At 46.3% G+C, this 25,856-nt stretch overlaps 1 long non-coding RNA gene and 1 other non-coding gene across 2 annotated transcripts; both read right to left on the bottom strand.

Moving 5' to 3' along the window:
- Positions 1-14,847: 14,847 nt before the first annotated feature.
- Positions 14,848-20,507, bottom strand: LOC132565769 (uncharacterized). The gene is made up of 3 exons (XR_009554938.1): positions 20,410-20,507; positions 16,450-16,540; positions 14,848-14,904 (listed from the first exon to the last, which is right to left on the bottom strand). It is a non-coding gene; the product is annotated as an uncharacterized LOC132565769 (long non-coding RNA).
- Positions 20,508-23,576: 3,069 nt separating this feature from the next.
- Positions 23,577-23,648, bottom strand: TRNAP-GGG (transfer RNA proline (anticodon GGG)). The gene has a single exon. It is a non-coding gene; the product is annotated as a tRNA-Pro (tRNA).
- Between the last annotated feature and the right edge of the window lie 2,208 nt (positions 23,649-25,856).

A 25,856-nucleotide genomic window follows, 5' to 3' on the forward strand; every position in this document is an offset into this window, starting at 1 on the left:
CAGGGTACCAGATCCACATATAAGTTGAAGAGGTTGACGAGGCATGCCAAAAAGTTCCTTTTAGCCTCATCTATTTGTATGCAGATTTGATACTAGCAGCCTTGGACTCAACAGGGACTTGGGGTGCTCAGCTCACCCCCCAAAAGTAGTTGTTCCACATTATACGTTCAGGTACATGTACAAATGCATCGTGCTTGCTACTCCCATCAATATTTGGGACCAGTGCATCCAGCCTGAGTGGTTTGTTTACTCCAATGATTCCACAGCTTGCTCCCTGCTACTTTTCTGGCACTTGTTTGTGATGCCTGCTGATTTCCTGGTGCTTGTTTGTGCTGGGAAGCAAAGAGCTCATCCTAGCTTTCCTCTGTCTCACCAGAGCAGAAGGCACTTCAGAAAAGCTCAGGAGGCTCCTCCTAGGCAGAGGCAAACCTGAGCCGGCTGGGTTGGGAGAAAGAGCACAGGAGAGAGTAGCAGGGAAGGTGAATATTTCCCCCCTCCCTTTTCCTAAACTGCTAAACTACTGGGGAGCTTTGAGAGAGGTTGCTTTGAGAGAGGCCAAAGTTTGAGAGTGAGTGGGTGCTTGTAGCCTGCTGGCGAGTGGTGGTTTTGTCTGGGGCTGTTTGGGTCTTTTGTCTGGTCTGTTGCTCATTGAGCAAGGTCTGTTTGCCTGTGGCTGATGCAGGGTCACCCTTTGCTGTTGCTGCTGGGATGCAGGAGCTGTGGGCCTCTAAACGATGCTCCTCCTAGACAGAGGCACAAGCCTTTGGCATGAGCCAGAAAAGTGAGAGTCAAAGGGCTCTTGGCCTGGGGACCCAGCTTTACTCTAGATACCTTTAAACCACAAATCAGTTATGAAGGCAAGAAGCCAGCGGGGGAGCAGAGACTCGCTGCATGGAGCTTGCGGCTCTCAGAGAGAAGGTTTGTTCTCTTGAGGGTAGGGATGCTGGTCTAAAGAAGCTGAAGCAGGGAGAGAGGTTTCGGAGAGAGACCCTCAGGGACTTACCAGAACAGTCTCATTCATGTGCTAACAGCTCTTCTGTTGTTGTGGAGGGAGAGAGTCTCAAGGTTGGAAGGCATCAGTCTAAGGAGGAGGGATGTGATCCCTTAGGAGGGGCCCCTACCTTGGGCAATGGTCTGATATCCTTTTGTAATGAGGATACCCCTGCGGGGCTAAGGGAAAGTCGGCTTCTGGTAGGAGGTGATTAGATCATTAAGAACAGAGAGAGTGAAGTCTGTGACAGGCATTTCCAACCACATGGTGACTTGCCTGTCTGGTGCGATGGTTGCGGACATCACACACTGACTAGACAGGTTGATAGTGCTAGGGAAGAGTCAGCAGTCATGGTGCACATTGGCACCAATGACATTGGGAAATGCAGGCGTTGTGGTCCTGGAGGAAAAGTTTAGGTTACTAGGCAGAAAGTTAAAGACCAGGACCTCAAATATAGCATTTCAGAAATGTTGCCAGTTCCACACACAGGGATAGCTAGCCAGGCACAGATCAGGGGTCTCAATGCGTGGATAAGAAAGTGTTGCTAGGAGGAAGGGTTTAGATTTGTTAGCCACTGGGGAACAGCCAACCTATACAAAAGAGGTGGGCTTCACTTGAACCACGTGGCCAAGTGCAAAGTAATGCACATTGGGGCCAAGAATCCCAGCTACAAATACAAGTTGATAGGGTGTGAACTGGCAGAGACTGACCAAGAGAGAGATCTTGGGGTCGTGGTAGATAACTCACTGAAAATGTCAAGACAGTGTGCGTTTGCAATAAAAAAGGCCAACGCCATGCTGGGAATTATTAGGAAAGGAATTGAAAACAAATCAGCCAGTATCTATCTATCTATCTATCTATCTATCTATCTATCTATCTATCTATCTATCTATCTATCTATCTATCTATCTATCTATCTATCTATCTATCTATCTATCTGTCTGTCTGTCTGTCTGTCTGTCTGTCTGTCTGTCTGTCTGTCTGTCTGTCTGTCTGTCTGTCTGTCTGTCTGTCTGTCTGTCTAAAAATTTTGGCCAGTGTGTGACACAGAGTGTTGGACTGGATGGGCCATTGGTCTGATCCAACATGGCTTCTCTTATGTTCTTATGTTCAAAAGGGAAGCAGGCTGCTGGAGATTAATGTCAAAAAGGTGGCAGAGCAGTTTGGGAGCCTCTGGTTTGGAACAAGTTATTCCAAAGGGATGATTGTGTAAACACTCAAGGTAATAATGATAGGAGCAGACTAGAACATGGGAATGAGGGTAGAATGCCAACCATGGACCACACGTGGTGACTAAGGAACTGAGGGGGAGGTGTTGCATTGTACATCAAAGAGGGCATAGAATCAAATTAGTTAGAAAACATCAGGGGAATTAACTCCCCAACAGAAGTTATATGGGTGGAAATACTAGGCCCTAAGGGCTACTTAGAAGTGTGGGTGTACTATCGCTCACCTGATTAAACCCTTGAGGCTGATCTTGAGAGGGAAATAATATTATATTGGGAGACTTTTAACTATCCTCACATTGACTAGTTAACATGTTTGAGTCATGTTGTAGAAATGAGATTCCTAGACATCATAAATGACTATGCACTGGAACAAGTGGTCACAGAGCCAAGCAGAGGGGTAATGATCTTGGACTTTGTTCTGAGTGAGTTCTGAGTTCAGCATTCAGTTCAATAGAAAGCTACCCCTAAAGTCCAAAACTGTCACATTTGATTGCAAAAGAAGGAACTTTACAAAAATGAGGGCAATAGTAAAAAGAAAGCTGAAGGGGAAATACAAGAGAACCAAATCTCTAGAGGATGCTTGGAAGCTGTCAAAACCACACTAATTGAAGCCCAAACAGAGTGCATTCCACAGGTTAGGAAAGGCACTGCCAAGTCTAAAAGAAGGTCTGTAAGGTTAACAATGCAAATAAAGAAAGCTATAATAAGTAAAGAGAATTCTTTTTAAAAGTGGAAGGTCTACCCCAATGAATTGAACAGGAGAGATCACAGGCTGTGGCAAAAGAAATGTAAGTCAATAATTAGGCACGTAAAAAGATTTTGAGGAGTGCTTTGGCAAAGCATCAAGACAGAATACATTTTAAGAACATAAGAGAAGCCATGTTGGATCAGGCCAGTGGCCCATCCAGTCCAACACTCTGTATCACACAGTGGCCCAAAATTTATTTTATATATATATATATATATATACACATACACACACACACACACACACACATATACACACACACACTGTGGCTAATAGCCACTGATCGACCTCTCCATATTTTTATCTAACCCCCTCTTGAAGCTGGCTATGCTTGTGGCCGCCACCACCTCCTGTGGCAGTGAATTACACATGTTAATCACCCTTTGGGTGAAGAAGTACCTCCTTTTATCCATTCTAACCCGACTGCTCAGCAATTTCATCGAATGCCCACGAGTTCTTGTATTGTGAGAAAGGGAGAAAAGTACTTCTTTCTCTACCTTCTCCATCCCATGCATAATCTTGTAAACCTCTATCATGTCACCCCGCAGTCAATGTTTTTTAAACTATCTGGAGCATAATATCAGCCAGAGAAGCAGTGGGGCCTTTGGACGGCAAAGGGATTGCCAAAGGAAGATGGGGAGAGGGCAGAGAAGCTCAGTAACTTTTTTTTGCTTCTGTGTTTAATTTGGAAAGTGTGGGGCATATACCCTTGCCACAGACCCTATTTTTAGGAAGAGAATCTGAAGAACAGAACCAGATAGAGGTGACTGGAGATGAAGTTCTAAGCCTATTGGGGAAATTAAAAACCTATAAGTCTTCAGGTCCTGATGGTGTACACCCAAGAGCTCCGAAGGAACTCGGCTGTAAGACAGTTGATCTACTGTCACAGGATCCTGCTGCGCCCATCAACAGACCCTTGGATGCTACCACACTGGCATTAATTCACAGGTGGAGGGCCGTCCTTGCCCCGCCACTTCTTGCTGGAATGGGAGGTGCCTCAGATACAGGAAAGGGGGACTAGTTACGCCATCAGACTCTCCCCTCTTCCCCCCTAGTGGTGGTGGTGCCTTTTGCCCTCTGCCAGTTTTTGTCCACAGCAGGCCCTGAGGGCAGACTGTGGGTGGGTGAATGGTTGGGAAGCCATCCGGACTTCTTCCCTTTTTCCTCCCTTTGCTTTGTCCCCACTGTGAAAAAGGTAAGGGGGGGCTGGCAGCAATGTCGGGGGGTTAGTCTGGACTGGTCCTGGACATCTACTAACCCAGGGGAGGGACGGTGGCTCAGTGGTAGAGCATCTGCTTGGGAAGCGGAAGGTCCCAGGTTCAATCCCCGGCATCTCCAAAAAAGGGTCCAGGCAAATAGGTGTGAAAAACCTCAGCTTGAGATCCTGGAGAGCCACTGCCAGTCTGGGAAGACAATACTGACTTTGATGGACCAAGGGTCTGATTCAGTATAAGTCAGCTTCATATGTTCATATTTGTAACCTATCACTAAAGTCATCCACTGTACAGAAGACTGGAAAATAACAAATGTTACATCAGTTTTTAAAAAAGAGATCCAGAAGAGAACCAGAAAATTACAGGCCGGTCAGCCTAAACGCCTGGCCCAGGCAAATTAATAGAAACCATAATCAAAGAGAGAATTATTAGGCACAAAGAGGGGATAAAGCTTGCTGAGGGAAAATCAGCTTGGCTTCTGCAAAGGGAAGTCCTGACTCAACAGCCTTTTGGAGTTCTTTGAGAAAGCGAACAAGCATGTTGACAACGGTAACCTGACAGACATTATTTACTTGAATTTTCAAAAGGCTTTTTGACAAGGCACCTCACCAAAAACTCTTGAGTAAACTTAACAGTCATGGGATAAGAGGATAGGCTCTCTTATGGTGGATTAAAAACTGGTTAAATGGCAGGGAGCAAAGGGTAGGAATCAATGGACAGTTCTCACAGTGGAGGAAAGTAAGCTGTCAAGTCCCACAAGCATTGGTATTGAGGCTGGTATTATTTAATTTATGCATAAATGATCTGAAACTAGTGGTGAATATTGTAGTGGCCAGATTTGCAGATGACACAAAATTATTCAGGATGGTGAAAACCAAGACTGGGTGCGAAGAGCTCCAATAGGACTTCCACAAACTGGATGAATGGGTGATAGCGTTGCAAATGAATTAAGTGTTGGTAAGTGTAAGGGAATGGGTGAATTTAACTCAGAGGATCCCTACATCTATTACTGTGGGCAAGAGTCCCGTAGAAGAAATGGTGTGGCCTTTATAGTTATCAAGAGAGTGAGGAAGGCAGTAACGGGATACAATCTCAAAAATGATAGAATGATCTCGGTCCGTATCCAAGGCATACCATTCAATATCACAGTAATCCAAGTCTCTGCCCCAACCACTGATGCAGAAGAAGCTGCAGTGGACCAGTTCTATGCAGATCTACAACACCTTCTAGAATTAACACCAAAAAAAGATGTCCTCCTCATCATAGGGGACTGGAATGTGCGACTGAACAACAACAGTGTAAAGTGATGCACACTGGGACAAAATAATCCCAATTTTGAGTATAGGCTTATAGAGTCAACTTGCTGAGACTGAGAGAGAAAAAGATATTGGGGTTGTAGTGAAAGTGTCAACCCAGTGGAAGGCCGTTTTCCCACTTACCTTACCCCGGAGCGACGTCCCTCTTCACCGCGCTGCGTCTGCGCGGATTTCGCACAAACTTCTGCGCAGCACCAGGAAGAGCTGCGTAGTCCCGGGGCTTTTGCGTCGCAAATGTAAACTGCTTTTTGGCAGTTTACATTTGCGACGCAAAAGCCCCGGGACTACGTGGCTCTTCCTGGTGCTGCGCAGCAGTTTGTGCGAAATCCGCGCAGATGCAGCGCGGTGAAGAGGGACGTTGCTCTGGGGTAAGGTAAGTGGGAAAATGGCCGAAGTGTCCAATGAGTGTCAAGCCAGTGTGCTGCAGCAGTGAAAAAAGGAAACTCTGTGTTAGGGATTGTTAGGGAAGGGATTGAGAATAAAATGGCCAGTATTGCAATGCCCCTGTATAGATCTAGGCTGCAGTCTATAGTTCTGGTCACTGTATCTTCAAAAGGACATTGCAGAGCTGGAAAAAAATACAGAGAAGGGCAACCAAGATGATTAGGGGTTGGAGCACCTTCTATATGAGAAAAGGCTTAAGAGTCTGGGACGTTTCAGTTTAGAAGAGAGACAACCGTGGGGCAGGAGCGGGGGGAGACATGATAGAGGCTACAAAATTATGCATGAGGTGGAGAGTGTTGATAAAGAGAACTATTTCTTCCTCTCACAAAATACTAGAAGATATTGGATTTATATCCCGCCCTCCACTCCGAAGAGTCTCAGAGCGGCTCACAATCTCTTTTACCTTCCTCCCCCATAACAGACACCCTGTGAGATGGGTGGGGCTGAGAGGGCTGTCACAGCAGCTGCTCTTTCAAGGACAAGTCTGCCAGAGCTCTGGCTGACCCAAGGCCATTCCAGCAGCTGCAAGCGGAGGAGTGGGGAATCAAACCCGGTTCTCCCAGATAAGAGTCCGCACACTTCACCACTACACCAAACTGGCTCTCCTAGAACTTAAGGGAATCCAAAGGAGCTGATAGGCAGTAGATTCAGGGGGAGACAAAAGGAAATACTTTACACACAGAGTGATTAAAATGTGGAATTTGCTTTCAGAAGATGTAGTGATGCCCCAGGAATAAACAGCTTTAAAGGGGGACTAGATACATTCATGGAAGATAAGTCTATCAGTAGTTACAGGCCATGGTGATTGACGGGAAGTACTAAACCTCTGAATCCCAGAGCTAGGATGCAACGTCAGGGGAAGGCCTCGGCCTCTATGCCCTGTTGTTGGCTGTCCAGAGGAACTGGTTGGCCACTGCATGAGACAGGATGCTGGACTAGGTGGACTGTTGGTCTCATCCAGCAGGGTTCTTATGTTCTTATCTTTGGGTCTGCAAGGAGCACCCAACAACTTTTTATCTTCCATCATAAAAGGACATGCGGTTTATAACCTCCTAAGTGCCCACAGGCTCACCAGGGTTGGGGACCCCTGGTTTACACATCTGTCTCGGAAGACGACTTATCGAGAGAGGAGGACTGATCAAATAATACACCTATAAGGCAATGAATTTTAATCCATATATATCAATTTTAGGTTTGTATGCAAATTGTGCTGGTAAACTGCTGATCTTTTGATCATAATAAGTTAATTTGCTGACTATGATAACCTTCCCACCCTGTTTTCCTGTTAGCTATACATTTCTATACCGGTTGATCATGCATCTGAGGTTTTACTTACAAATGCTTCGGCCTAAATAAATGTGCTAACCTTTCAGGTGTCACAAGACTCTTTCTTTTGACTGCAACAGATGAACCCAGCTGCTCTTCTGGAATTTATCCACAACAATGTAAGCAATAATGAGTCATCTGATGGCTTTCGGCTGTCCTAGCAGAGCTGCGACCTACCTGATGACAGAGCTCCACTGCGGTCTGCTGAGGCCCCTTCCCCAGGGAACGAGGCCATTTCTGAAGTGGACAGTTGCAGGCTGGAACAGATCTGGCTCGCATCTGATGTTAGGTCATCTACAGAATTAAAGGTTGGCAGGAGAAATCAATGAAAAGCCTGAAGCAGTTGCACATTGGGAAAAGAACCCCAGTGTTTTGAAGTAGTTTTTGCAATATTTGTGGTGACATACACTTGAATATGCATGAAGCTGCCTTATATTGAATTGGACTATTGATCCATCAAGTACTGTGGGGGCTTTCCAGGGACTCAGACAAAGAACTTGAACATCACCTTCTACCCAAGTGTTTGAATTGGACATGCCAGGGATTGAACCTGGGAACTTTTGCATGCAAAGCAAATGTTGTACAACTGAGCTGCAGTCCTTGCCCAATGGTTTCAAATCCGTGTCAATAATACTTCACTGTGAATGACAGACCTTCTCCCAGGGCGTAGAAATAAAGGAAGAATGCTGAGTGCCAGAGCTAAAACAAATAGTTAAGAAAAAATAGTCTTAAATGTTCTAGAGCAGGGGTGTTAAACATGTGGCCCGGAGGCCGAATCAGGCCCCCGGAGGGCTTCTATCAGACTCCTGAGTAACTGGCTGTGGTCTGTTTCCTTCTCCCTCACTCTTGCTTCCTTCTGCATCACAGTAAGTAAAGAAGAAACACAGTTGAAATTTTGACAAAAATGAACTCAACGCTGTGGCACAGTACAAATTACTATAATAACAATATCAAAGAGTTTTCAATACACAGACAAAGTCTCTCATAAGTGCTGATAGCAAAAAGTCTTTTTAGGCCTTTGTGATTGGTATCCAAAGCATAGTCTCCCGACTTTTTCTTTTTATAACTGCAAGCCCATGCGACTTGCCAGAGGCGCGAGCTGAAGGGCGAGAGCTAAAGGGCTCTTGGCCTGTGGCTCTGTAAGAACTAGGAACCCAGATCCCTAATTTCCTTGTGCTCCCAATAAGGTAAGTTTACCCTCCAGAAGGGGAGCCACATAAACAAACAGGATTTGAAAGGGGACTGTATATTTTTGAAAAAAGCTATCATGAAGGTAGAATGCCAGCAGGGGGGTGGGGGCTTTCCAGTGTTTTGCACTGAGTGTCACATGTATGACTATCTGCCCACAGAACAGAAGTCTTGGGTGTGTGCTCAATGCAAGGAGCTCCAGGTCCTCAGGGAACGAGTTCGTACCCTTGAGGCCAAGGTGACTGACCTGGAGAAGCAGAGACAGTCAGTTAGGCACTCGGAGAAGACTCTCGGAGACGTATCAGATGAGCCCCACTCTGAACGTGGCGGCCCCGTTGCTGCCAGGGAGCATGAGGGTTGAGAGGGAACAGGGCATCGTGCTGAGGATAAGGGGAATGTGCCCTCAGAAGGGACCTCTTCTTCAATTGGTGAGCGGGTATCCTTTCGCACCAAGGAACCATCCCTGGGCAGGGAGAGGTGTCTTGATAGTTGGTGATTTGATCCTTAGGCAAGTAGACAGCTGGGTGGCAAAACCCCGTACTGACCATATGGTGGCTTGCCTGCCTGGTGCGAAGGTAGCGGACATTACGCGTGTAGTAGATAGGCTGATAGACAGTGCTGGGGAGGAGCCAGTGATCGTGGTGCATGTTGGGACCAACAATGTGGGGAAATGCAGTCGTGAGGCCCTGGAGGAAAAATTTAGGCTGCTCCAAGGTAGCCTTCTCAGAAGTGCTACCTGTTCCACGTGCGGGGCTGGAGAGACAGGCACAATTTAGAAGTCTCAATGTGTGGATGAGACGATGGTGTAAGGAGGAAGGGTTTAAGTTTGTTAGGCACTGGGATGCTTTCTGGAACAAGCGGGAGCTGTACAAAAAAGACGGTCTCCACTTGTCCCCAGATGGAACCAGACTGCTGGCGCTCAAAATCAAAAAGGTGGCAGAGCAGTTTTTAAACTAAATCTTGGGGGAAAGCCAACAGGAGATGAAATGTCTCTGGTTCGGGAGGACTCATCTCAAAGAGATGAAGGGTTAGCTGTTACTTTTCTACTGGGTAATGGATCAGAGTTGTCAACTGAGATGGTGACAAACAGTATGGAGTGTCTGCCAAAGTCTCGAGGTGGCAGGAGGAAGGTTGCGGACCTAGCTTGCCTGGGAAATTATAGATGTTTATATAAAAATGCTAGAAGTGTTCGAAGTAAAATTGGTGAGTTGGAATGTTTAGTGTTGGGAGAAAACAGACATTGTGGGAATTTCAGAAACCTGGTGGAATGAGGAGAATCCGTAGGACACGGTGATTCCTGGATATAAGTTATATCGGAAGGATAGGGAGGGAAGGGTTAGAGGTGGGGTGGCTCTGTGTGTCAGAGAGGGTATACAGTCCAGTAAGACTGAGGTCAGAGAATTAGATTCCCTTCTAGAACTGGGTTGAAATAGAGGGCCCAAAAGGAAATTTAGCTATGGGAGTTTGTTATCGCCCACCAAATCAAAAGATAGAGGACAATTATAATATGATGGAAGGATTAAAGATAGTGGCTAAACGTAAAAACTGTGTCGTAATAGGTGATTTTAACTACCCGCAGATTGATTGGGTCAATATGTGTTCTGGTTGAGAGAAAGAGATTGAGTTTCTTGATGCTCTCAATGACTGTGCTATGGAGCAGATGGTCATAGAACCTACCAGGGGTGGGACGATCCTGGATTTGGTCCTAAGTAATGCCCAAGACTCGGTGAAAGTTGTAAAAGTGATCACACCGCTTGGGAGCAGTGACCATAACGTTATTGATTTCACCATTTGTATAAATAGAGAGTTGCCCCAAAAGACAAGCACAACCACGTTTAACTTTAAAAGGTGTAAATTCTCTGAGATGAGGAGGCATGTGAAGAGGAAACTGAAAGGAAAGGTAAATACGGTCAAAACCCTTGGGGAAGCTTCGAGGCTATTTAAAACTACAATCCTAGAAGCTCAGATAAAATATATACCACAAATTAGGAAAGGCACAAACAGGTATAAGAAAAGGCCTGCATGGTTAACAAAGTAATGGAAGCTGTAAAAGGTAAGAAGGACTCCTTTAAGCGGTGGAAAGCTAGTCCAAGTGAGATTAATAAAAGGGAACACAGGCTGTGGCAAATCAAATGCAAGACTGTGATCAGGCAGGCAGGCAAAAAGGGACTATGAGGAGCATATTGCAAAAAACATAAAGACCAACAATAAACATTTCTTCAAATATATCAGAAGCAGGAAATCAGCCAGGGAGGCAATGGGGCCCTTGGATGACTAAGAGGTAAAAGGATTACTGAAGGAGGATAGAGAAATGGCTGAGAAGCTGAATGCATTTTTTGCCTCCGTCTTCCCTGTGGAAGATGAGAAGTGTTTGCCTGCTCCAGAACCACTTATTTTGGAAGGGGTGTTGAAAGACCTGAGTCAGATTGAGGTGACAAGAGAGGAGGTCCTACAACTGATAGACGAATTAAAAACTAATAAGTCACCAGGTCCAGATGGCATACATCCAAGAGTTCTGAAAGAACTCAAAGTTGAACTTGTGGATATCCTGACAAAAATATATAATCTTTCATTGAAATCTGCCTCCGTTCCTGAGGACTGGAAGGTGACAAATGTCACCCCCATCTTTTAAAAGGGTTCCAGAGGAGATCTGGGAAATTACAGGCCAGTCAGTCTGACTTCAATACCGGGAAAATTGGTAGAAACCATTATCAAGGACAGAATGAGTAGGCACATATATGAACACAAGTTATTGAGGAAGACTCAGCATGGGTTCTGTAAGGGAAAATCTTGCCTCACTAACCTATTACATTTCTTTGAGGGGGTGAACAAACATGTGGACAAAGGAGACCCAATAGATGTTGTTTACCTTAACTTCCAGAAAGCTTTTGATAAAGTTCCTCATCAAAGGCTCCTTAGTAAGCTGGAGTCATGGAGTAAAAGGACAGGTCCTCTTGTGGATCAAAAACTGGCTAATTAATAGGAAGCAGAGAGTTAATATAAATGGGCAGTCTTCGCAGTGGAGGACGGTAAGCAGTGGGGTGCCGCAGGGCTCAGTACTGGGTCCCATGCTCTTTAATTTGTTCATAAATGATTTGGATTTGCAAGTAAGCAGTGAAGTGGCCAAGTTTGCAGATGACACTAAATTGTTCAGGGTGGTGAGAACCAGAGAGGATTGTGAGTCACTCCAAAGGTATCTGTTGAGGCTGGGTGAGTGGGCGTCAACGTGGCAGATGAGGTTCAGTGTGGCCAAGTGCAAAGTAATGCACATTGGGGCCAAGAATCCCAGCTAAAAATACAAGTTGATGGGGTGTGAACTGGCAGAGACTGACCAAGAGAGAGATCTTGGGGTCGTGGTAGATACCTCACTGAAAATGTCAAGACAGTGTGCAATTGCAATAAAAAAGGCCAACGCCATGCTGGGAATTATTAGGAAGGGAATTGAAAACAAATCAGTCAGTATCATAATGCCCCTGTATACATCGATGGTACGGTCTCATTTGGAATACTGTGTACAATTCTGGTCACCGCACCTCAAAAGGATATTATAGCATTGGAAAAAGTCCCGAAAACAGCAACTAAAATGATTAAAGGGTTGGAACATTTTCCCTATGAAGAAAGGGGGCTCTTTAGCTTGGAGAAACATCGACTGCGGGGTGACATGATAGAGGTTTACAAGATTATGCATGGGCTGGAGAAGTACTTTTCTCCCTTTCTCACAATACAAGAACTCGTGGGCATTCGATGAAATTGCTGAGCAGTCCAGTTAAAACGGATAAAAGGAGGTACTTCTTCATCCAAAGGATGATTAACGTGTGGAATTCACTGCCACAGGAGGTGGTGGCGGCTACAAGCATAGCCAGCTTCAAGAGGGGGTTTGATAAAAATATGGAGCAGAGGTCCATCAGTGGCTATTAGCCACAATATATATATAATCTTGGCCACTGTGTGACACAGAGTGTTGGACTGGATGGGCCATTGGCCTGATCCAACATGGCTTCTCTTATGTTCTTATGTGTACTAACAAAATAGTTTTGCCTCATTTCAAGAAAAAACTTACAACGTGGACTACCTGCGCAAGCAAAATAATTGTGTACTTGATAAAATGTGTTTGTTCCAAGCTATATGTGGAGTCTTCGATGAGAGCAGTCTGCACCAGAATTTGTGAGCATAGTTCTCGTCTGAAAACTCACAAAACTGAGGCGCCTCTCTGCCAGCACTTCCTGGATGCCAACCATTTCCCAAGTGACCTTAAATTTTTGGTAATAGAGAAATTTGACCCCCATTCATTTGTACAAGTGGATATTCATAAAACAACTATTGAAACATGAGTGTTACTGGATACATAGTTTAAAAACAATGGCACCATGGGGCTTGAATCAAAATATGGATTTGTCTGTATTTCTGTGAATCTTTCAATTGTTATTACATTGAATCTGTGTATATTGTATATTTCCTTTATTGATTTGCATTGAATTGTATCCCTTTAACATAGTGCACCAAAGTAATGTAATTGATTTGTAGAATACTACTAAAAGTGGATTGGGAGTGATTTGGGTAGGAGGGACGATACCAGTCACGGAAACTGAAGGAACTGCAGTCATAAGAATTTATTGGATTGGTGTTCTGGTCAAGAAATAATAATTCTCTTTAGAAACTTGTTTTCTGGATATCGGTGAAAAAGCTGCCTGCAAACGAGAAAGCTGCGGGGAAGCCCTTGGCTGATGAAGGTGTGTAACATCAAAGCCGGTCCCCACAGAGTATGGGCTTGCCATTATAAAAAGAAAAAGTTGGGAGAGTACGCTTTGGATACCAATCCCAAAAGCTTAAAGAGACTTTTTGCTATCAGCACTTATGAGTGACTTTGTTCGTGTATTGAAAACTTTTTGTTGTTATTATAGTAATTTGTACTGTGCCACACAGTGTTGAGTCCTTCTGCATCACAGCTTGCTTTGCAAGGCTTACTCAATCACACAGAAGCTACAGAGCAAAACCCCTATTTTCTCCATTGGCTGAGGCTCCTCCCTTGGGGAGGAACGGCGGGGGGGAGGCTGAGCTTGCTTTGCAAAGCTCTCTCAATCACACAACAGTGCTACTGAGCTAAGCCTCTCTTCCTTCTGTTGGCTGAGGCTCCTCCCCCTCCTGGTCCCGTGGGGAAGGAAGGAAAGAACCAGAGCTTCCTTTGCCCAGTTCCCCGGATCCCATGGGAGAAATACAAAGAAAGCACTTTTAAGACCAACGAGTGCTAATTTCTTCTTTTTTTTAAAGAAATTTGCCCGTGTCCTTTATAAAGTTTATATCTCTGCTACCTAATCTTAAATAGGTACACACATGACCTGGTCCAACATTGCCCAGCCTGACAAGATCTCATTTATGTCAGATCTGGCCCTCATAACAAATGAGTTCGACACCCCTGTTCTAGAGTTTGTTTTTTACTAGATCGCTGAGTGGCTCAGGAGCCAAATACGGCTCTTTGACAGGCCACCTGTGGTTCTTCTGGACACTTCTTTCCACTGTGCCGTCTACCCCATGTTCAAGGAAAGTCAGCAAGGCCATTGGCCCAGCAGGCTGGTGATTTCTACCTTGAACCAGCCACTGGCACAGGACTGGAAGACAGGTAAGCTATGAGCCTCCCTGAGCTGCCGGCCTCACGCCAGGGATGGAAGCAAAGATCCTGTGTCCTCTCCAGCAACTCTGTCCCCCGTCTCTGTGGCGCCTGAGCTCTCATCCCAGGAAAAAGGCAAGCTGGCCACAGTGCAGGTGTTGGTGGTTTAACTCGCCCTTTTCCATTACCAGCTTGGCATCCTGCACTGTCTCTCTCCTGATCTGCTGATTGAAGAGTGAGTGGGAAGACAGAAAGACAGGAGGAAGCCCTTCCCCACCCTCCAGAAACACGAAGGCTGGCTAAGACTCAGCAGTAGTGGAGAGAGACAACCCTACATGCTGAGAAGTACTCTGAGGAAGTTAGAAAGGTAATTCTTATATATTTAATAATCATGGTATGTGTGTGCTTGGGTTGGTAGACAGGGTATACAGTAGTAACATGGCTGTTTTTTATATAGTAATTGCGAATGTGGCTCTCCGTGAAACATATGGAAAGTGTATATCAGTGCTGCAATGCTGGGGAAGAGAAGTTTAAACTGTTCTACCTATCATTTGTGCAGTCACAGATCCTTCTGTGCCACACTCCTTTAAGCCTGAGGAGGCAAAAAAGATTCTGACTGTTTTTCACCTACTGGGTTGTAAAGCAGCTCAGAGAAGAGGCATTTTTGATCAGGGAAATAGTTTGACTAAAAAGATAACCCCTTCCCCAGCCCTATGGTCCTGATCTATTCCCCCCCCCCCCATAGTCACCGTTAATGGCCAAATTACACATTTGGTGTTCCTATGTGTGCTGTTGGATGGTTTACCTTTTACAAGGCCGCAGTCCTGATCAACCGCTGTCTTCCTGCCACGGGAGAGAGAAGACTGAGTGGATTATTGCACAGAGGATTCAGAAAGCCCCTTCCCTGCCCGCACATGGCGTAATAATACAATACTGATTTGTGTATGAACGCCACTTCTAAATTTCAGTGTGCAGAAGCCCACAGGGCTGCTGAGTGACATCCAAACAGTTTGCACCAAGGGTGCAATAAAATAGACAATGCCTTGTGCACATTTGGGGCATGAAATGCAATGTATTCCTTAATGGCTGCCCAATGGTTCTTGCATCCTTATTTTTAAATGGGGTTGGAGGCAATCTACTTGTGGTGAGAATCTTCATGGAGGTAACTGCAGTCTAGGTCTAGGGTGATGTGGGCTCACAAGGCATACGCTCCCGAGAGAAATGTCACAATGTGTCTTCTTCCTATGCTGCACTGTTTGTCTCCACCTGCAGAAGTGAGGTGGTTAGCAATCAGAAATGGTGCATTCTCGGTAATGGCACCTTGCCTTTGGAATGCCCTCCCACCTGAAGCTCATGTGACACCTGCTTTACTGTCCTTTAGTTACAAACCCCAGACATTTCTTTTACTCAGGCTTTTAACTGAGGTAGGGTTGCCAAGTCCAATTCAAAAAATATCTGGGGACTTTGGGGGTGGAGCCAGGAGACTTTAGGGGTGGAGCCAGGAGGCATTAGGGGTGGAGCCAATATCAAGGCTGTGACAAGCATAATTGAACTCCAAAGGGAGTTCTGGCCCTCACATTTAAAGGGACAGCACACCTTTTCAATTCCTTCCTTCCATAGGAAATAATGAACGATAGGGGCACCTTCTTTTGGGGCTCATAGAATTGGACCCCCTGGTCAAATCTTTTTGAAATTTGGGGGGTATTTTGGGGAGAGGCACTAGATGCTATACTGAAAATTTGGTGCCTCTACCCCAAAAAACAGCCCCCCTCCAGAGCCTCAGATACCCGCGGATCAATTCCCCATGATTTTCTATGGGAATAAATCTCCATAGGGAATAACAGAGTTCCCAGCAGACATTCCCCTCCCCTCCTCCCGCTTTCTGACGACCCTGAAGCGGGGGGAGGGCCTCCAAACCGGGGGATCCCCTGCCCCCACCTGGGGATTGGCAACCCTAAACTGAGGGGTTCTCTCTTTCTAAGCTGTTTTATGGCCTGCTTTTAGCCCAAGAACCGTTTGGCAGATAGTGTTTTAAGCTATTAAATCTTGTTTCGTGCTGTTTTTATATTTACACACACCATTCTTATTGTTTGTTTTGACATTAATAATTCTTTTAAAATGATTTTATTGTATTGTTTTTACTTTGTGAGTTGCTTTGAGCAGGTCCCTATAGAGATGGCATGTAAACTTTACAAATATATCAATATCAGCCTCTTTGTGGAGACTTTTGGGGTTGAATCCTTCTTTGCTCCAAATTTGGCATTCCTCTTGTGTTCATATCAGCAGGAGATTCTAAGAAGGATGCACGGTGCTCCTTGTGAAGTCTCCCTCCTGCCAAGGAGATTCCCCCTTGCATCTGCTGGCCCAAGGAAGGGGAAATTTGCTTACCTCTTCTTAAGGCAGAGGAAACCCAGCAGAAGTAGAGCAGAGGAAATGAGCACAAAGCCCCCAATCAGCAACATCACCAGTAGCGGAGGACCTGGATAAAAGAAGAGAGGTGTCAGAAAAAAATGGAAAATCCTAGAGTTCTGTTCCAGGCCATTAAAACAGCATGTAGCAAATAGGAATTGAACCTAATATTAAGGAGTTGGCTGATGACCTACTGGGCACAAGTCTAATTAATTCTATGCTTCGGATCTGTGTTCTGATGTTCTAATATTTTTTTTAACTGGGATAGTGGTAGGGGTAGTGGACTAAAAGTTAAGAACCATAGAATGAAACCCCTCTCCGGTGCACGTATTTTTCTAAGTCTTCAGCCACCTTGGAAACCATGGTGACTGGGTCATGGAACAAGTTTAAAACTCTAAAGAATGTAAAATGGGAAATATTGGTTGGTTTGTATAACTTGCAAGGTTTTCCACAAATTTGTATTCAGGTGTCTGTTATTTTGGGTTATTTAAAAAAAAAAATCAGATCAACCAGATTTATTCATTGCATATTCTGCTTCCCAAATACTTTATGCATCAAAGTAAAACGCAATTATTCCTATCATTGTAAACACGTGTCAGAGATGGTCTAGGGCTCGGCTGATCCTGCATCGAGCCGAGCATCGTACTAGATGGCCTGTTTGGACCCTTCCAACTCCGCGATTCTATAATTCTGTACAAAGTAATGGAACTCTATTTGTTTGCAGGCTGTCAGGGATATGACATCTAGAAATCATGTCCAGCTGCAGAGCATCCCATTCTAAGCTTGGAGGGGTTTAACTCTATGTACAATAGCACAGTTGGCTGTGAACATTTGCCAGTGCCCACGCATTGCTCACTCTCAAGTTTCTGAACCCATGTGGACTCTACTGAGTCAGTTTGATCCTCATAAATTATCTGTTTGCCATTTAAAATGATGTAAAATACCGATTTGCCTTGGACAGCACTTCTGCTAAACCTTGAAATGCCCCTTATGCATCTTGCGTCCTGGTCCTGATATAGCTTCTACTGGGCCCTGTGGACCTCTTGTCTCTCTCTGGCCCCGAGGTTACCTGACCTCTGGCCTGTCTCGGACTTCTCTACCCTGCTTGACCAGGCTTGGATTTGATGCCGGCTATGTATACACTCAGGACTGGCTGGGTATATTTGATTTAATGTTCAAGGCAAGGGAAATGACTGGTGAGAAATATAAATCCATCCTGCCGAACAGGAAAGGGTGCTCATCAGCGTGTGTCTAACTAGGCACAGGAGATAGTGGTGTCTTTGTAAGCCAGATGTAGTCACAGGGTTGTATCATGTTGCACCCCTGAGTGAGCGATGCGTGAGAGATGCTCCTATCCATGCTTGTGAATTGCAGTACACAGAACACTTTGCAGTTCTGTGTTGAGTAGGGTTGCCAATCCCCAGGTGGGGGCAGGGGATCCCCCTGTTTGGAGACCCTCTCCCCACTTCAGGGTCGTCAGACAGCGGGGGGAGGGGAGGGAAATGTCTGCTGGGAACTCTATTATTCCCTATGGAGATTTATTCCTATAGAAAATCATGGAGAATTGATCTGCGGGTATCTGAGGCTCTGGGGGGGCTGTCTTTTGGGGTAGAGGCACCAAATTTTCAGTATAGCATCTAGTGCCTCTCCCCAAAATACCCCCCAAGTTTCAAAAAGATTGGACCAGGAAGTCCAATTCTATGAGCCCAAAAAGAAGGTGCCCCTATCGTTCATTATTTCCTATGGAAGGAAGGCATTGAAAAGGTGTGCCGCCCCTTTAAATGTGAGGGCCAGAACTCCCTTTGGAGTTCAATGATGTTTGTCACAGCCTTGATCTTGGCTCCACCCCTAATGTCTCCTGGCTCCACCTCCAAAGTCCCCAGATATTTCTTGAATTGGACTTGGCAACCCTAGTGTTGAGTGACTCTTTAGATGGACTGGTTTAAGTGTTTGAGGTGGTGTACCAAAACTAATTTTGAAAACCACATCAAAACCATTAAATATGGCCAGGTTTTGTAGCTAATGAAGCTAAATTACCTATATACTGTTAGCCGGTTGTGACCCCTATTTGCTGCTAGCGAAATCTGCAGATCAGGGCAACATGGAGATTTTTCTGCAAAACTTTGGGCACTCCCCAGGTTTGCATAAAAATCGAAATTTTTTTTAAAAAATTATCTATACGGGGAGTTTAAATCTCCCCAAAAGTAAAGTAGCGTCCTCTGCAAGTGCAGAGAAGCACTTCCCCCAGACAGTCAGTGGCATGACAAGGGACCCATGCTGAGTTCAGCAGTACTGCAGTCTATATGACCACCCCAGGTTTCTGTCACATGTGTAGACCATGCCTGAGGTTCTCTAGCACAGGGGTCCCCAAACTTTTTGAGCCTGTGGGCACCTTTAGAATTTTGACAGAGTATTATGTCCTGTGGCACAAAATGTTAAAGCTGCAGTACTGCAGTCCTAAGCTCTGCTCACGACCTGAGTTTGATCCCGGCAGAAGCTGAGTTCAGGTAGCTGTCTCCAGGTTGACTCAGCCTTCCATCCTTCTGAGGTCGGTAAAATGAGTACCCAGCCTGCTGAGGGTAAAGTGTAGATGACTGGGGAAGGCAATGCCAAACCACCCCTTGAAAAGTCTGCCGTGAAAATGCCATGATGAAATGTCACCCTAGAGTCGGAAATGACTGCTGCTTGCACCTTTTATGATGGACACAGCCACAAAATGGCTTCCACAGGAGGTGGATCCAGCCACACAATGGTTGCAGCAGCTTACCTTCTGTCACACAATGAAGATCCTTGTACCGCGGTGGCATTTTCTGCCAAAGCAGCATTTCAAAAAAATCTGCACAGCCAATTGAATTTTCCCACTCAATGCACAGCAGCCAAGAAGGTCTGAGCGCCTGCTCCGGCTGCAACGCCACTGAGAATGTTCTCCGCAGCTGAGAACGAAACGTCTGGATGGAAAACTTTCTCCAGTAGAACACGGCACTTGATCCCGAAAGATTCTACAAACCCTAATTGAATTTTCAATGGCCAATCAGAAGGCTTGCTGGGCAAAAGCCCCACCTGGCCCCATCCACTTTCTAAAAACAGTTTGCAGGCACTGTGGGATCCCTGCATTAGCAGGACATGTCAGAGCTCACACCAGGGTGTTTCTGCACACAGCCCCTGTGCCTGGTGTTCCCCAGACAGTATTCACAGGTGCTATTCAGAAGGCTGGCCAACAAGCTTTATATCAAACGTCAGTAAAAGAAAATGCTTAAACTGGAGCCCGAACGAGTTGTAGGAAGGGTATGCCACAACCCAGGAGCCATTTTGGTGTAGTGGTTAAGTGTGCGGACTCTCATCTGGGAGAACTGGGTTTGATTCCCCTCTTCTCCACTTGCAGCTGCTGGAATAGCCTTGGGTCTGCCATAGCTCTGGCAGAGGCTATCCTTTAAAGGGCAGCTTCGGTGAGAGCTTTCTCAGTCCCACCTACCTCACAGGGTGTCTGTTGTGGGGGAAGAAGATAAAGGCGATTGTAAGTCGCTCTGAGTCTCTGATTCAGAGAGAAGGGTGGGGTATAAATCTGCAGTTGTCTTCTTCTTCAGAGCCCCAGAAAAAAAAAGACCCTGCCTCTCGTAGCCTTTATTTCAAACCATAGAAATCTACGGAGTAGGACTGCCGATGAAACTCTTAATTACTGGAGACATTCTTCTGGGAGTAAGTGGTCCTTCAGGTACCCTGATTCTGGGCCATGTAGGGCTGTTAGGACGTGGTGACTATTTGTGCAAGTGGCGTTTTGCATGCCTGTGTGTGTTCTGCGTCTGGTAGAAGTCCACTCGTGCCTGAGATTTGCAATTTAGGAAGCATTCCGTGACTGCAGGGGAGAAGGCAACACCAGCACTACCACTCTGACCACTAGAAATAGCTCTTTCTTAGAAATAGAATTTGGGAAGCACTTACCTGTTTTCTCAGAATTGATTACTATTCCAGGGTTTGGAGTGAAAACGGCTGGAATGCTGGTCAGGATGGGGAGTTCCTTGGGGCCACTGTGGACTGCAAAAATGGGGTTTCGTGAGAACTCTTAACACGCTCTGCCTCAAGCACTTGGGAGTGGGCTATGGACTTGGCCCAGGTAAGCATTGTCATGACACAGTCTTGCTTGGATCTTGCACCTATCGTGGTTTTGGTTGCTGCTGTCAATAAATACTTTACAGCTAAGCAAACAAAGGTGACAAATCTAGTGCAGTACCCTTAACAACACATTACGCAGCTGGAAAACACATTTTCTTGAGATGGTTCGGTTTGACATTATGAACATCTGAAGCTGCCTTATACTGAATCAGACCCTCGGTCCATCAAAGTCAGTATTGTCTACTCAGACTGGCAGCGGCTCTCCAGGGTCTCAAGCTGAGGTTTTTCATGCCTACTTCCCTTTTTAGTTGGAGATGCCGGGGATTGAACCTGGGACCTTCTGCTTCCCAAGCAGATGCTCTACCACTGAGCCACCATCCCTCCCCTGCTCTCCAGGGCCTCAAGCTGAGGTTTTTGACACCTATTTGCCTGGACCCTTTTTTGGAGATGCCAGGGATTGAACCTGGGACCTTCTGCTTACCAAGCAGATGCTCTACCACAGAGCCACCGTCCCTCCCCTTAAGCCAGTACTGTCTACTCAGACTGGCAGCGGCTCTCCAGGGTCTCAAGCTGAGGTTTTTCACGCCTACTTGCCTGGACCCTTTTTAGTTGGAGATGCCAGGAATTGAACCTGGGACCTTCTGCTTCCCAAGCAGATGCTCTACCACTGAGCCACTGTTCCTCCCCAAACATGAACATATGAAGCTGCCTTATACGGAATCAGACCTTTGGTCCATCAAAGTCAGTATTGACTACTCAGACTGGCAGCGGCTCTCCAGGGCCTCAAGCTGAGGTTTTTCACGCCTACTTGCCTGGACCCTTTTGAGTTGGAGATGCTGGGAATTGAACCTGGGACCTTCTGCTTACCAAGCAGATGCTCTACCACTGAGCCACCATCCCTCCCCAATTTTAGCCCCATCCTTAAATTGACCTCCAGAAGCTCCCCTTTTCTGTCTTTTGGCATTTCCCCATAATTGCCCACATACTTTCCAAGCTATCTTGACCACTTTAAGGGCCAGAAAACTGGGAGTGGAAATACAAGCTGAAGTTTGAAGAATACTGAATTCTGTGTTCAGAACCTGAATGGGAGAACATACAGAAATGTGAATATTGTGAAGCTAGTTAAAAGCTATTTTTGCAGGTACCAGGGGGCCTTTGACACATTTGGGATTGGGCATTACTGATCCTCATTGGCCCTGTGTGACTGTTTGTGGTCTGTACATGCTGAGACCTGAACAAGAGCAATTTGATACAGCCAGAGATTAAAAAAAATTGACTGTACTATTTCAAGCCATTTGCTGCAGTGTGAGAATGATGTTGTGGAAGAAGGCATCTAGCTAGGCTGAAAACTGAGTTAAATGTATCAGAATGTTCCACCTGGACAAGAAAAGGGCAATGTCCCTCACCATGCCTGCACAAAAAGCGCATCGTAGGCAAGCTTTGAATGAGGGGCCATCTTTTACTATGAGAAAACCAGGATGGAGTCTTAGGCAGGACATATCCTCCATAGGAACCTGTCTTATACCATTGGCTCATTTCCCCTAGTATTGTGTCAGGGCCTACCCCATCCCATCCCCACTGGAGTCCTCCAAAGAGGAAGATTCCAAGAGGGAAGAGAAGCCCCCTGTGGCCCTCATTACACCAAGTCTCCTTGTCCCGGAGGATCTTCAGGAGAAAGCCACCCCCAGTGGTTTCCATCCAAGAGCCAGAGCCTTGAGCAGATTCAAAGCATTCAAGCCGTCTCTTCAGCCACTAGTGCCCCCCACATCTCCAGGAGATCAGTGCACCACATTCTAAGTCTGCAGGATGAAGATCCAGGGTGGGGCTGAGAGGGCTCTCACAGCAGCTGCCCTTTCAAGGACAACCTCTGCCAGAGGTTGACCCAAGGGGGAGGGACGGTGGCTCAGTGGCAGAGCATCTGCTTGGGAAGCAGAAGGTCCCAGGTTCAATCCCTGGCATCTCCAAAAAAGGGTCCAGGCAAATAGGCGTGAAAAACCTCAGCTTGAGACCCTGGAGAGCCCCTGCCAGTCTGAGAAGACAAAACTGACTTTGATGGACCAAGGGTCTGATTCAGTATAAGGCAGCTTCATATGTTCATATGTTTGGGGAGGGATGGTGGCTCAGTGGTAGAGCATCTGCTTGGGAAGCAGAAGGTCCCAGGTTCAATCCCTGGCATCTCCAAAAAAGGGTCCAGGCAAATAAGCGTAAAAAACCTCAGCTTGAGACCCTGGAGAGCCGCTGCCAGTCTGAGAAGACAATGCTGACTTTGATGGACCGAGGGTCTGATTCAGTAGAAGGCAGCTTCATATGTTCATTGGCAATCCTTTCACTCCTTGGGGAGGGACGGTGGCTCAGTGGTAGAGCATCTGCTTGGGAAGCGGAGGGTCCCAGGTTCAATCCCTGGCATCTCCAAAAAGGGTCCAGGCAAGGAGGCATGGAAAACCTCAGCTTGAGACCCTGGAGAGCCGCTGCCAGTCTGAGAAGGCAATGCTGACTTCGATGGACCGAGGGTCTGATTCAGTAGAAGGCAGCTTCAGATGTTCATATGTATGGCTACCAGGTTTGTTTTTTTAGAAAAAGCTAAGCAGGAACTCATTTACATATTAGCTCACACCCTCTGACATCACCATTGTTTCACTCAGGGCTTTTTTGTAGAAAAAGCCCAGCAGGAACTCATTTACATATTAGGCCACACCCTCTGAGCTATGTTCCTGTGTGTTCCTGCTCAAAAAAAAAAAAAAAGCCCCGATGGCTACAGGTAAAAGTGAAGTTCTCCGCTCCCTTATATAAGCCTTCAAGTGAGCGCTAGCCTTTGCTAGTTCGTTAGTTCTTTAACCTAGCTTGTGCTGAGCCCTGGGCAGCTTGAACATATGAAGCTGCCTTCTACTGAATCAGACCTTTGGTTCATCAAAGTCAGTCTTGTCTTCTCTGACTGGCAGCGGCTCTCCAGGGTCTCAGGCTGAGGTTTTTCGCACCTATTTGCCTGGACCCTTTTTTGGAGATGCCAGGGATTGAACCTGGGACCTTCTGCTTCCCAAGCAGATGCTCTACCACTGAGCCACAGCCCCATTCATGGCTCTCCAGGGTCTCAAGCTGAGGTTTTTCACACCTATTTGCCTGGACCCTTTTAGTTGGAGATGCTGGGGATTGAACCTGGGACCTTCTGCTTCCCAAACAGATGCTCTACCATTGAGCCACCGTCCCTCGCCAAACATATGAACATATGAAGCTGCCTTATACTGAATCAGACCTTTGGTCCATCAAAGTCAGTATTGTCCCCTCAGACTGGCAGCGGCTCTCCAGGGTCTCAAGCTGAGGTTTTTCACGCCTATTTGCCTGGACCCTTTTTTGGAGATGCCGGGGATTGAACCTGGGACCTTCTGCTTCCCAAGCAGATGCTCTACCACTGAGCCACAGCCCCATTCATGGCTCTCCAGGGTCTCAAGCTGAGGTTATTCACACCTATTTGCCTGGACCCTTTTAGTTGGAGATGCTGGGGATTGAACCTGGGACCTTCTGCTTCCCAAGCAGATGCTCTGCCACTGAGCCACCGTCCCTCCCCCTTCTTGTAGGAAGTATCTTGTTCCAGCATTGAAAGCCAGCTCCAGCTTGACTTGACCTTGGTGGCCTGGGAGAGGACCAGGTAGAGAATGGGACATACTGCTTACTCCCACTGGCAGCATCTCTTCAGATGTTAGGGAAAGGTTTTCTCCAGCCCTGTTCTGTAACTTAATGCAGGGGAAACAACTCAATGCAGGAACTTTAACATCAGGTTCTACTCTTCTGTCCCTCTTATAGCCCTGTTTTACTTTCTCCTCCATCTTTGTTCCTCCATTACACTCTGATTCCCCCCCTCCCCCCATGTAAAGGTTCCTAGTCTTTCCAGCAACCTGGTTTCCCCAATGGGACAACCTTCTAAACTGCAAAAATGAAACAGCTTGCAAAACAGCTATTTAAACACAATACCCTGCTACTGGAGATCCTTCTAATCAGAGGTGCTGGGAAGAGAACGGAATACTTCAGTGTACAAAGTATGCGCTCTACCTGAGCTATGGCCATTCCTGGCTTCAGGGTTTGAGTGGCCCTTGAGTAAAGTGCCCTTGGGGAGCCTCCACTTGCTCACTCCTGGGCTGGACCTAGTCATACCTGCTGCCCAGAGGAACAGAAGAAGAATTGCAGATTTATACCCCGCCCTTCTCTCTGAATCAGAGACTCAGAGCAGCTCACAATCTCCTTTCCCTTCCTCCCCCACAACAGACACCCTGTGAGGTAGATGAAGATATTGGATTTATATCCCGCCCTCCACTCCGAAGAGTCTCAGAGCGGCTCACAATCTCCTTTCCCTTCCTCCCCCACAACAGACACCCTGTGAGGTGGGTGGGGCTGGAGAGGGCTCTCACAGCAGCTGCCCTTTCAAGGACAACCTCTGCCAGAGCTATGGCTGACCCAAGGCCATGCTAGCAGGTGCAAGTGGAGGAGTGGGGAATCAAACCCGGTTCTCCCAGATAAGAGTCCGCACACTTAACCACTACACCAAACTGGCTCTCCAAGCAGGGGAGGTGAACAAGCAGGGAGCTGCTACTGCCCTTTCATTCCTTGCCCTCGTTTCTCCCTGCTTCCTCAAAGACGGAGGCAGCTCTGCAGGTACAGTAGACAGTGGGGTCCCTGCAGAGAGGTGGACCTTGGTAGTTGAGAAAGGATGCTGAGCCCTGATGCAGGCTCTGGTCTTCCCCTCCAGAGGAAATGCAGCTGTTCAGACAACATTCAGGAATGTTGAGCAACAGCTGACAGAAATATGTCTGACTCCTGCACTTCCTACTGTAGTTTTGGAGTGATTCAATGTCTATCCGATCATCCATAAGCCCCACAGAGACGACCATGCTGATCCCAGGGCTAATTGTCGCTAGTCCAAACAGTGTGGGTGGTGAAGTCTAGAAAACAAAACATCCACTTGACTCATTGTCTCTTTCTTGTGCTACCTTCCCCTCCCTGCTTTCTCCCTGTATAGTTGTGTTAATGGGAGGAAATGATTCTTTGTGGGTAGCTTACGATAAAGGATATGACTACATGTGAGACTCAAAACGTTTGTTGCTTTAGTGGGCCTTCAATGATAACGATAAACCTTCATCAAACAGAATGCATATTTGTACGACAAATGTCTCTTCTCTGCTCTTTGTTCTGCATTACCAAGCACAACTACCCCTGCCCCAGGTGGTTTTAGTCTTATATGAAAGCATCTGAAGCATAACAATCCTTGATGATTCAAAGTAAGACAC

Source organism: Heteronotia binoei, unplaced genomic scaffold (genome assembly GCF_032191835.1).
Source record: "Heteronotia binoei isolate CCM8104 ecotype False Entrance Well unplaced genomic scaffold, APGP_CSIRO_Hbin_v1 ptg001601l, whole genome shotgun sequence".
Lineage (NCBI taxonomy): Eukaryota > Metazoa > Chordata > Lepidosauria > Squamata > Gekkonidae > Heteronotia > Heteronotia binoei.